The 11,421-nt window shown below is 48.2% G+C and overlaps 1 long non-coding RNA gene across 1 annotated transcript; it reads right to left on the bottom strand.

Annotated features, from left to right (window-relative positions):
* Positions 1-1,628: 1,628 nt before the first annotated feature.
* LOC123137594 (uncharacterized) lies at positions 1,629-3,004 on the bottom strand. The gene is made up of 2 exons (XR_006468359.1): positions 2,894-3,004; positions 1,629-2,189 (listed from the first exon to the last, which is right to left on the bottom strand). It is a non-coding gene; the product is annotated as an uncharacterized lncRNA (long non-coding RNA).
* Between the last annotated feature and the right edge of the window lie 8,417 nt (positions 3,005-11,421).

Raw genomic sequence — 11,421 nt, 5'->3', positions numbered from 1 at the left:
CGTATAGTACTTGGTCACCTCATAGAAGGAAACACTTTTTAACTTCTCGGACAGATTACATGCACGTTTTTTTTTTGAGTCTGACAGATTACATGCACATGCTCATGGACTCCTAGCACATGAACCGGTCATCTGCAAATTGAATTGAGGCTTGCCTTCAATCCCTATAGGAATACTAGTACAAATGCCCGTGCGATGCAACGGACCAAAAAAAAAATCACAAAATCTGCTTTGTGTGTGCCGTTGGAGTAAGATGTGTGGATGTGAAGAAGCCACCTTAACGTCCTTCATTTGTTTTTCCTTTTTAGAGCAAAACGTCCTTCATTTGATGAAAGAGTAGTTGTGCATGGAATTGTCTGTCAGTTGGTTTTATTTTTCATTTTTTGCGAAAACATGATTTTTTTTCTTTTTAGAAAGTAAAAAAAATTTAATTTCTGATAATTTTTATAAATGAGGGTTTTCTAATATCATCATTTTTAACACATGTTTTTCAAAAATATTGAGTTTTTTTTAAAATAGAACATTTTTAAATGCAACCATTTAAAAAACAATTTGATACATTTTTTGGAAATATTGAATATAAAAATGGTGAACCTTTTTCAGACCAAAAACAATTTGAAATAGTCTTTCTCTTAAAAACAACACACTCTGTGTGTCTGCATTTAAAAATCAGATTGTTGTTGTCTGGACTATGTAGAATAGAACTGAGAAAGTCATAGTCATGTCCTTCGATGGCGTGTCCTTCCGATTGTACTATCACCGGGTGGAAAAGGAGTGGTGTGTGTGTTCTCAATGGGATGTACAGATGGTAAAATTGTTGTATACTTTTTAAAAGTTTAATAAATAATCCACTTTTTACATTCAAAATATTTAAATGCAAACGGATTTGTAGGATGTTGAACAATCACCTTCTTCGTCTCTATCATGAACTTGGGCATGTTTCCGGCAGCGAACTATGTCGTATTCTTCCTCCACGACCATCGAAATTTTTAAGAACCGAACAGGCAACCGAACCATTGCGGCTGTCACCGGTTGGACCGCCGGTTCATCAATTCATCCGACAAAAAAACTGAATATTAAAGTTATTAAAAATAACCTTACATCAAATGAGTACACATAATATTGGATGTAATATAAACGTGGCCAAGCATAATAACCCACAGAAGATTCAAACAAACATTATCAAAAATATGAAGGTGCCAGCCAACCTTTTGTATGTGAATGTGAGAAGAGGAGGGCCATTGAATATGTGCAGGTGCAACCGCTGATGCTCATTTATTTTAATTGGTCCCTCATCTCAGCCCATTCACATCCAACAACAGCATCATTCTTTAACTCTTTTCCTCATAATTCCATTCCTTTAAGAGCGAATTTTACTCCCTCTCTTTCCTTCTCGCTCATGAGAGTACAATCGAAATTTATGTTTCTTTCCTTTCTGCTTTATAAGAGCCAAATTTACTCCTTTTTATTCCTTATCTTTCCTTATGAGTGGAACATTTTATTTCCTTTCTGCTTATATAATAGCCGAATTTGCTCCTTTTAATTCCTTCTCTCTCCTTCCTAGGACCCACTTCTTGAGTTGCTTATTGATTTTAAATCATACACATATGGTATAGGAAACATGCCCATGCGTTCCACCAGGAGAAGATTAACATACAAATTAAATATGATTTGGATGGAGATTAAGATTACACAACAAAATAATATCTAAATGGCTATTCCGCAAGAGGCAACCATGTTACCACCCCTCAGGCCACTATTGTCATTCGGTTGATACCCAACAGCCCATTACCATTGGCAAAATTGAGAACTATTAGCCTTAATGAATGCAGCACATGCATTTTTCTTATTTTTATCAGGTAACAGATATGTAGAGGACCAGCTGGCATCTATAACTCTCTAATTCATTGAAACTTCTTCGCGATCTGCTTCTTTAGTATCATCTCCCTTGTGTAAACATCAAGAAAACTTCTCCATGTTCTGCTTCCTTAGTAGCGTCTCCCTTGTGTAAACATCAGGAGAGCAGATACTTGGAAGGCTTGACACAGTGGTCATCATGAATGTAGTAGCAGCAAGAAGTGCCAATAAGACTTTTGATTGACTGCATAGGGAGAAAATGGAAATTAGATCACTTTGTAGTTTGTATAATCAAAAGAGTTTAGGGTCAAATCCCTGTTGCACGAATTTTCCTGTAAAAAGAATGAAAACACACATTTAGTTCAGAGTGAAACTAAGGTTAAGTAAGAAAATGTTCTTTGCTACAGATTAAGCTAGTCTTATAGCATCTTGAAGCAGAATAAGTGAGAATTTCTACAACTTTTTGGAAAGGTAGACCGCCATATCAAAGATATGATGCTTAATAAATTCTGACGACCATAACTAACTTTAGAAACAATAGAAAAAGTGATTCACATCATATTTCCCTTGTGATCTAGATTCTAGGTTTGTCTCAGGTGCAAGATGAAAAATTTAATTGCTTTCGAGAACATAACTACATAAAAATAGCAAATGAAGAAACCAGATGCTGCCTGCACAACCCAGGTTTGCAGCATACAAACAGTTGCACGCAAAGCATATGACTACCACATGAAAATCTTCCTCATAAGGAACAAATTGATGCCAGATGTATAAAAGAAATAATCCCCCCCCCTATAAGATTGCTCAATCAGGAATAAAATACAGTTAATACGGTGTCCCCCCTATAAGTTATAACTGTCATATATGTATACATTCGATGATTCCCATCTAAGAAGTATGCAATGTGACGAAAAAGAGTAAGATCATCAAGCAATAACTGTCAATTTGTCATCTTACCAATTCAATCATAGTCACTATCACTACAATTAACAACAAAGCACATCTAATCATCCTTAGAGAAGTAGCATAGACCAACCTTTTCAACTGATTCTTATCGCAGGAGGGTCCAAATTCCTGGAGCTAAAACATCGCGGCATTAAATGGCAGTAACACTGTTCTTGGGCTCAAGATGCTACCATGGTTACTGATGGGGTTATGTACCTAGGGTAGGGTCATGGACCTGATCAAAGTAACTTACCCCAGGACATCCTTAGAAGAGGTCGCCTTCCAGTCGACTAACGAGGACTCACTCGACTGGCCTGACGGACTCGACCACGAAGACTCACTCGACCACCAGGAGGTCAAGAGGCGCTCTGCACTGCAACGGCCTGTAATCAAGTAGACTTTATGATAGTAAAGGCACTTTATGTGGGGCGTTACCAGTAACGCCCCAGACTTAACTCACCTTAAACCCTCTCCTACGTGGGCTGGCTGGGGTCCTGGCGCACTCTATATAAGCCACCCCCCTCCACAGGCAGAAGGGTTCGGCACCTTGTAGCTCATATACTCATAATCCACTCGACCGCCTCCGGGCTCCGAGACGTAGGGCTATTACTTCCTCCGAGAAGGGCCTGAACTCATACATCCTTTGTGTTTACAACCTCTCCATAGCTAGGACCTTGCCTCTCCATACCTACCCCCCACTCTACTGTCAGGCTTAGAACCACGACAGTTGGCGCCCACCTTGGGGCAGGTGTTTTAGCGATTTTGTGGAGAAGTTGCGATTCTTCCGAGTACTTTCATCATGGTGTCTGCTGGAGTTTTGGTCGAGGGTCAAGAGATCCGTCTCGGCACTCTCACCTTCATCGCCGACGACTCCACATGGCTCCAGGAGGCTCCACTCGACGTAGATGCGCTCCCCGTCCGCGGTGCGACGCATTTTCGCGCATGTGTCCGCGGCGTTCTGTTGCGGCAACCGTCGACCCAGTATCGGTCGGCTCCTTCATCGTCCACCCTCCCGGTCTCCCGCCAGCGCAAGCGCTCGGGCCGGTCGAGGCTTCAGCGATGGGTGAGGCACGCGGTGGCTCGCCAATCAGCCACCACCCAAGTCGCGGCAATCGAGCCCGACGAATATCCCTACGGCTTGTTCGACCTGTCGACTGGCTCCGTAGAGACTGCATCCGAGTGCGGTAGCAGTGATCCAGCGGCAGAAATCTTGATGGTCGACGGGCCCCGCGGTCCCCCTGGCTTCGCCCATGACGGTGGAGCAGGTGACGGAGACGACCCCGCACGAGGCTACGAAGAGTACCAGCCCGAGCCACTCGACTCTCTGCAAAGAGAGGAGCTTCGCCGCAGGAACGAGGATCCCCTGCGTATTCCCATCGCAGGAGAAACCCCCGAGGCTCGTGCCTTGGAGGAGGCGCGTCTGGCCAATTTGGCCGAGCGCACTCGACTGGAGAACCTTCAGCGAGCACTCGACGAGCGCGCGCGGCAACGAGTTCCCGACACCAATCGACGTCAACTCTTCCCGCCGACTCAGGTATATCGAACCCCAATTCAGAATTTAGCAGCTGCGACCCGTATAGCAGAGTCCATCCAGCCTTCGCAGTCGGAAGCTGGCAGAGGTTTGCTGCAGATCAGGGATCTGCTCCGGGCAGCAGGAGATCAGAATTCAGCCGTGTCTCAGTCGCGCAACAGAATTCACAGTCGATCCGTCACTGTGAATACGGTTCAGTCGGCTCACAGCCCCAGATCGCCTCCGCGGCGTGAAGGGCGCGAGAATCGACGAGATCAATATGGCGACAGACTCGACCGAGATGATAGGCGTCGAGTGCCCTATTCCCCTCCGAGGGGTGGGTCTTACGCTCCTCGGCAGCCAGATGATAGGCGTCAGTACAGTACGGGGCGTAGGGTTCCAGTCGACCCCAGAGAACCAGGCTTCGACGCGCGATCCATTATCGTGCAAGGGTTGGTCGACCGGAACAGAGCCCATCGAGGTGGACTCGACAGAGATGTGCCCACAAGCAGTCGAGTGCATGTTTCTGGCCCAGAATGTTTCAGCAGAGCTATCAGAGCTGCAGTTATCCCTCCCAATTTCAGGTTGGCAACAGGAGTCAGCAAGTTCACTGGGGAGTCTAAGCCTGAAACTTGGCTTGAAGACTACCGAGTGGCAGTTCAGATTGGCGGTGGGAACGACGAGGTGGCCATGAAGCATTTGCCCCTCATGCTGGAAGGTTCTGCCAGGGCATGGTTGACTCAATTACCTCCCAGCAGCATTTACACTTGGGAAGATCTGTCCCGAGTGTTCGTCAGAACGTTTGAAGGAACTTGCAAGCGACCAGCTGGATTAACAGAGTTGCAAGTCTGCGTGCAGAAGGCCAATGAGACTCTCAGAGAGTATATTCAGAGGTGGATCACTTTGCACCACACTGTGGAGAATGTGTCCGATCATCAGGCAGTCTGCGCCTTCAAAGACGGCGTCAAGAACAGAGAACTGAGTTTGAAGTTTGGTCGAACCGGTGACATGACCTTGAGTCGGATGATGGAGATTGCTACCAAATACGCCAACGGTGAAGAAGAAGACCGACTCCGAAGCGGCAAGCACAAGCCGAGTCAGTCGGAAAAAGGAAACACCAGTCGGAAACAGAAGCGGAAGGCTGAACCGGCAGCTCCTGGAGAGGCTCTGGCCGTGACTCAAGGAAAGTTTAAGGGGAAACCAAAAGGATCCTGGAACCCCAAGAAGGTAAAGGATAAAGAAGGGAACGACGTGATGGATATGCCATGTCACATTCACACGAAGAAAGACGAAGAGGGGAATATCATTTACCCGAAGCACACCACTCGCCAATGTCGACTCCTGATCCAGCAGTTTCAAGGAAAACAGTCTAAGGACAAGGAGAAGGAGTCGGACAAGGCCGAAGACAAGGAGGACAGTGAGGGAGGATATCCGCATATCAACTCCACTCTGATGATCTTTGCAGATGTGGAAAGCAGAAGTCGACTGAAAGTGATTAACCGAGAGGTGAACATGGTTGCCCCCGCAAAAGCAAATTATCTGAAGTGGTCCCAAACACCCATCACATTCGACCAATCTGATCACCCGACTCATATTGCCACCCCTGGGAGGCAAGCTTTGGTGGTCGATCCAGTTGTCGAAGGCACTCGACTGACAAAGGTGCTGATGGATGGGGGAAGTGGGCTGAACTTATTGTATGCAGACACATTGAAAGGTATGGGCATTCCGATGTCCCGACTGAGCACTAGTAACATGAGCTTTCATGGAGTTATACCAGGGAAAAAGGCCGAGTCACTCGGCCAGATAGCTTTGGACGTGGTGTTTGGTGATTCGAAGCATTTTCGCAAAGAAAAGTTGACGTTTGAGGTCGTGGATTTTCAGAGTGCATATCATGCCATTTTGGGGAGACCAGCTTACGCACGGTTCATGGCTCGACCATGCTACGTGTACCTCAAATTGAAGATGCCCGGCCCCAAAGGAGTGATCACTGTCACCGGTGATAGGAGAAAGGCAGAAGAGTGCTTTCAGAAGGGCTCCAAGATTGCCGATTCCCAAGTGACAGCGGTCGAGTTCGAGGAATACAAGCAAAACGCAGATCCGAGTGACTTGCTGCGATCCAAGAAGCCCGCCACAGAGTCTGCTTTCCAGTCGTCCGGCGAGACGAAGCCTGTTCACATTCATCCGACCGACCCCGAAGCAGCTCCGACCCGCATCTCCACAACACTCGACCCAAAATAGGAAGAAGCGCTCATCCAGTTCCTCCGTGAGAACTGGGACATTTTTGCATGGAAGCCCGCTGACATGCCAGGTGTTCCCAGGGGACTGGCTGAGCATCGCCTAAGAGTCGACTCGTCTGCAAAACCAGTCAAAGAGCATCTTCGGCGGTCCGCCGTCCAGAAGAGAAAGGCCATTGGTGAAGAAGTGGCTCGACTGTTGGCGGCAGGATTTATCCGAGAGATATACCACTCCGAGTGGCTCGCTAATGTCGTCATGGTTCCTAAGAAGGACAAGTCGCTCCGAATGTGCATCGATTTCAAGCACATCAACCGGGCCTGCCCGAAAGATCACTTTCCTCTCCCTCGCATAGATCAAATTGTTGACTCGACCGCGGGATGCGAGAGGTTATCTTTTTTAGATGCTTACTCCGGGTACAACCAGATCCATCTGTACGGGCCCGACGAGGTAAAAACAACTTTCATCACTCCATTCGGGTGCTTCTGCTATATCACCATGCCATTCGGCCTCAAGAATGCCGGAGCCACATTTATGCGAATGATTCAGAAGTGTCTACTCACTCAAATCAGTCGGAATGTGGAAGCATATATGGATGATATCGTTGTCAAGTCACGAAAAGGTTCCGACCTGCTCGCTGATCTCGCCGAAACATTTGCCAACCTCAGAAGGTATGATATCAAGCTCAATCCATCAAAGTGCACATTTGGAGTTCCTGGTGGCAAGTTACTCGGTTTTCTCGTTTCCGAACGGGGAATCGACGCTAACCCAGAGAAGATTGGCACTATTCTCCGAATGAAACGCCCTGTGCGAGTGCACGATGTCCAGAAGCTTACTGGATGCTTGGCCGCATTAAGTCGATTCATCTCACGACTCGGTGAAAAGGCATTGCCTCTTTACCGACTGATGAAGAAGGCAGACAAGTTCGAGTGGACTCCAGAAGCTGATGCAGCGTTTGCCGAGCTAAAAGCTCTGCTCTCCACCCAGCCGGTGCTTGCTGCTCCAATCAGCAAAGAGCCTCTGTTGCTCTACATCGCAGCCACAGGACAAGTCGTCAGTACTGTGCTAACGGTCGAGCGGGAAGAAGAAGGAAAAGCTCTCAAAGTTCAGCGCCCAGTGTATTATTTGTCTGAAGTCTTGACTCCATCCAAGCAGAGATATCCTCATTATCAGAAGCTTGTGTATGGAATATACATGACCACAAAGAAGGTTGCTCATTATTTCTCTGATCATTCCATCACAGTCGTCAGCGACGCTCCACTATCAGAGATTTTGCACAACAGGGATGCAACTGGTCGAGTGGCCAAATGGGCGATTGAACTTCTTCCCCTTGATATCAAGTTTGAGGCAAAGAAAGCCATTAAGTCCCAGGCAATAGCAGATTTCCTCGCCGAGTGGATTGAACAACAGCAGCCGACTGAAGTTCACTCGGAGCATTGGACCATGTTCTTTGATGGCTCTAAGATGTTGAATGGTTCCGGTGCTGGGGTTGTCCTGGTTTCCCCCAGAGGAGATAAGCTCAGATATGTGCTCCAGATTCACTTTGATTCCTCCAACAATGAGGCAGAATATGAGGCCCTCTTATATGGGTTGCGCATGGCCATTTCACTCGGCGTCCGTCGCCTGATGGTCTATGGCGACTCGGATTTAGTGGTCAATCAGGTGATGAAAGAGTGGGACGTGAGAAGCCCAGCCATGACTGGATACTGCAGTGCAGTGAGGAAGCTGGAAAAGAAGTTCGAGGGGTTGGAGCTCCATCACATACCCCGACTGAAAAATCAAGCAGCTGATGATCTAGCAAAGATAGGTTCCAAGAGAGAAGCCATTCCGAGTGGTGTGTTCTTGGAGCATATACACACTCCGTCAGTCAAAGAAGATCCTTTCACCGAAGAAACTCCACAGCCCAAGAGTGCCACAGATCCGACTGAAGTTGAAGTCCCAGCGGTGGTCGACTTGATCATGGAGGTTTTGGTGGTCATTCCCGACTGGACGATTCCGTATGTCGCATATATCCTGAGAAAAGAGCTTCCGGAGGATGAGGAAGAGGCTCGACAGATCGTCCGTCGATCTAAGGCCTTTACCGTTATCAAAGGACAATTATACAGAGAAAGCGCGACTGGAGTTGGTCAGAAGTGCATAACACCAGAAGAAGGTCGACTCATCCTCAATGATATTCACTCGGGGACCTGTGGTCATCATGCGTCCTCTCGGACCATCGTGGCCAAAGCATACCGAGCCGGATTTTACTGGCCAAAGGCGAATGAGATGGCAAAAGAGATAGTGGATAAGTGCGAGGGATGTCAATTCTACTCGAATATGTCACACAAGCCTGCGTCGGCTCTGAAGACCATCCCACTCGTCTGGCCTTTCGCAGTATGGGGATTGGACATGGTCGGCCCTTTGAGAACAGGACGAAGTGGCTTCACGCATGTACTGGTGGCAGTCGACAAGTTCACCAAGTGGATCGAGGCTAAACCAATCAAGAGCCTTGACACCGGTACTGCTGTTAGCTTCATCAGGGAACTAATATTCAGATATGGAGTCCCGCACAGCATCATTACGGATAATGGGTCGAACTTTGACTCGGAGGAATTCAGAGCTTTCTGCGACTCCCAGGGCACACGGGTCGACTACGCTTCAGTCGCCCATCCGCAGTCGAATGGACAAGCAGAGCGAGCTAATGGACTGATTCTTAAGGGATTGAAGCCTCGACTGATGCGTGATCTCAAACACGCGGCTGGAGCTTGGGTCGACGAACTTCCCTCTGTACTCTGGGGACTGCGGACCACACCTAATCGGTCGACCGGAAGAACTCCATTCTTCTTGGTCTACGGAGCTGAAGCAGTCTTGCCGAGTGATCTTCTCCATAATGCTCCCCGAGTTGAAATCTACAACGAAGCAGAAGCTGAACAAGCGCGGCAGGATGCAGTCGACCTTTTAGAGGAAGAAAGGGAGATGGCTCTGATCCGGTCGACCATCTACCAACAAGATCTGCGCCGTTTCCATGCCAGAAATGTGAGAGGTCGAGCCTTCCAGGAAGGGGATTTGGTTCTCCGAGTGGATCAGCACAAACCACACAAGCTTGCTCCTTCTTGGGAAGGCCCCTTCATCGTCACCAAGGTTCTCCACAATGGGGCGTACCGTCTTTACAACGTCGAGCATAATATCGACGAGCCCCGAGCTTGGAACGCGGAGCTACTCCACCCATTTTACACTTAAGTTTTATCACTCGGATGAGTTGCAATAAAGTGCTTCTGTAGTTCGTGGGCCTCAAAATAATAGTGTCATAGTTCCTCCATAATTTCTGTCACTTTTTATTTTTGTCCACATAAAATTCCCCCTCAGTGGGTGGCTTAGCTGCGAATCCGTTTCGCCTAAGTTTGTAAAAATCCTACCGAGTGGTGAGCCAGACTCCCACTCGGAGGCTTAGCCGCGAATCCGTTTCGCCTAAGTTATAAAAATCCTACCGAGTGGTAAGCCAGACTTCCACTCGGAGGCTTAGCTGCAGTCCAAGGACTCGCCTAAGTTTATCAAAATCCTACCAAGTGAAGGGCAACCCTCTCACTCGGGGGCTTAGCTGCAGTCCAAGCACTCGCCTAAGTTATCAAAATCCTACCGAGTGAGGAGCAACCCTCTCACTCGGGGGCTTAGCTGCAGTCCAAGGACTCGCCTAAGTTTATCAAAATCCTACCGAGTGAGGAGCAACCCTCTCACTCGGGGGCTTAGCTGCAGTCCAAGCACTCGCCTAAGTTATCAAAATCCTACCGAGTGAGGAGCAACCCTCTTACTCGGAGGCTTAGCTGCAGTCCAAAGACTCGCCTAAGTTTATCAAAATCCTACCAAGTGAAGGGCAACCCTCTCACTCGGGGGCTTAGCTGCAGTCCAAGGACTCGCCTAAGTTTATCAAAATCCTACCGAGTGAGGAGCAACCCTCTCACTCGGGGGCTTAGCTGCAGCCCTGTGCTCGCCTAAGTTTATCAAAATCCTACCGAGTGAGGAGCAACCCTCTCACTCGGGGGCTTAGCTGCAGCCCTGTGCTCGCCTAAGTTATAAAAATCCTACCGAGTGAGGAGCAACCCTCTCACTCGGGGGCTTAGCTGCAGTCCAAGCACTCGCCTAAGTTATAAAAATCCTACCGAGTGAAGAGCGACCCTCTCACTCGGAGGCTTAGCTGCAGCCCTGTGCTCGCCTAAGTTATAAAAATCCTACCGAGTGGTAAGCCAGACTTCCACTCGGAGGCTTAGCTGCGGCCCAGTGCTCGCCTAAGTGGACCGAAGAATAAGTCGATTGCAATAAAGGCGCCTTGCTTTGAACCTGCAAAAGACATTTCGAGCTGAAGGCAATCGTATTCAAGCACCAAATTCAAGTTTGAATCGACATCTAAAGGAACCAAAAGTGCTCAGGCATCAAGCCTGTTAAGGTTTGTCGGTTACAATTCCACTCGGCATACCGAGGCAAATTTAAAGCGTCGAGCCAGAAGAAGTTTTTTACCCCTCCTGTGGAGGGCTGGAAGGTGCAACGAATTCATCAAGGTCAATTCCGTCGGCGATCCGAGTGGCAGCTGCAAGGAAAGTTTCCATAAAAGACCTGAAGTCGTGCTTCTTGGTATTGGCCACCCGAAGGGCCGCCAGCTTCTCTTCTCGCGCATCTTTACAGTGGACTCGGGCCAGGCACAGAGCAACATCTGCACCACACCGAGCCGAGGACTTTTTCCATTCCTGCACTCGACCAGGGATCGTGTTCAAGCGGGTCATCAGCGACTCAAGGTCATTCTGAAGTGTCTCCTCAGGCCAGAGCGTCGAGTCAATGCGAGATGTGGCGGCCTTCAGCCTTGCGAGATAGTCCACGACAGCTGCAACACGAGACTCCAGTCGGAA

The sequence above is a fragment of the Triticum aestivum genome, chromosome 6B (assembly GCF_018294505.1).
Source record: "Triticum aestivum cultivar Chinese Spring chromosome 6B, IWGSC CS RefSeq v2.1, whole genome shotgun sequence".
Lineage (NCBI taxonomy): Eukaryota > Viridiplantae > Streptophyta > Magnoliopsida > Poales > Poaceae > Triticum > Triticum aestivum.
Note: the sequence above shows the minus strand (reverse complement) of the source record. Positions and strands in the feature narration are given on the sequence as shown.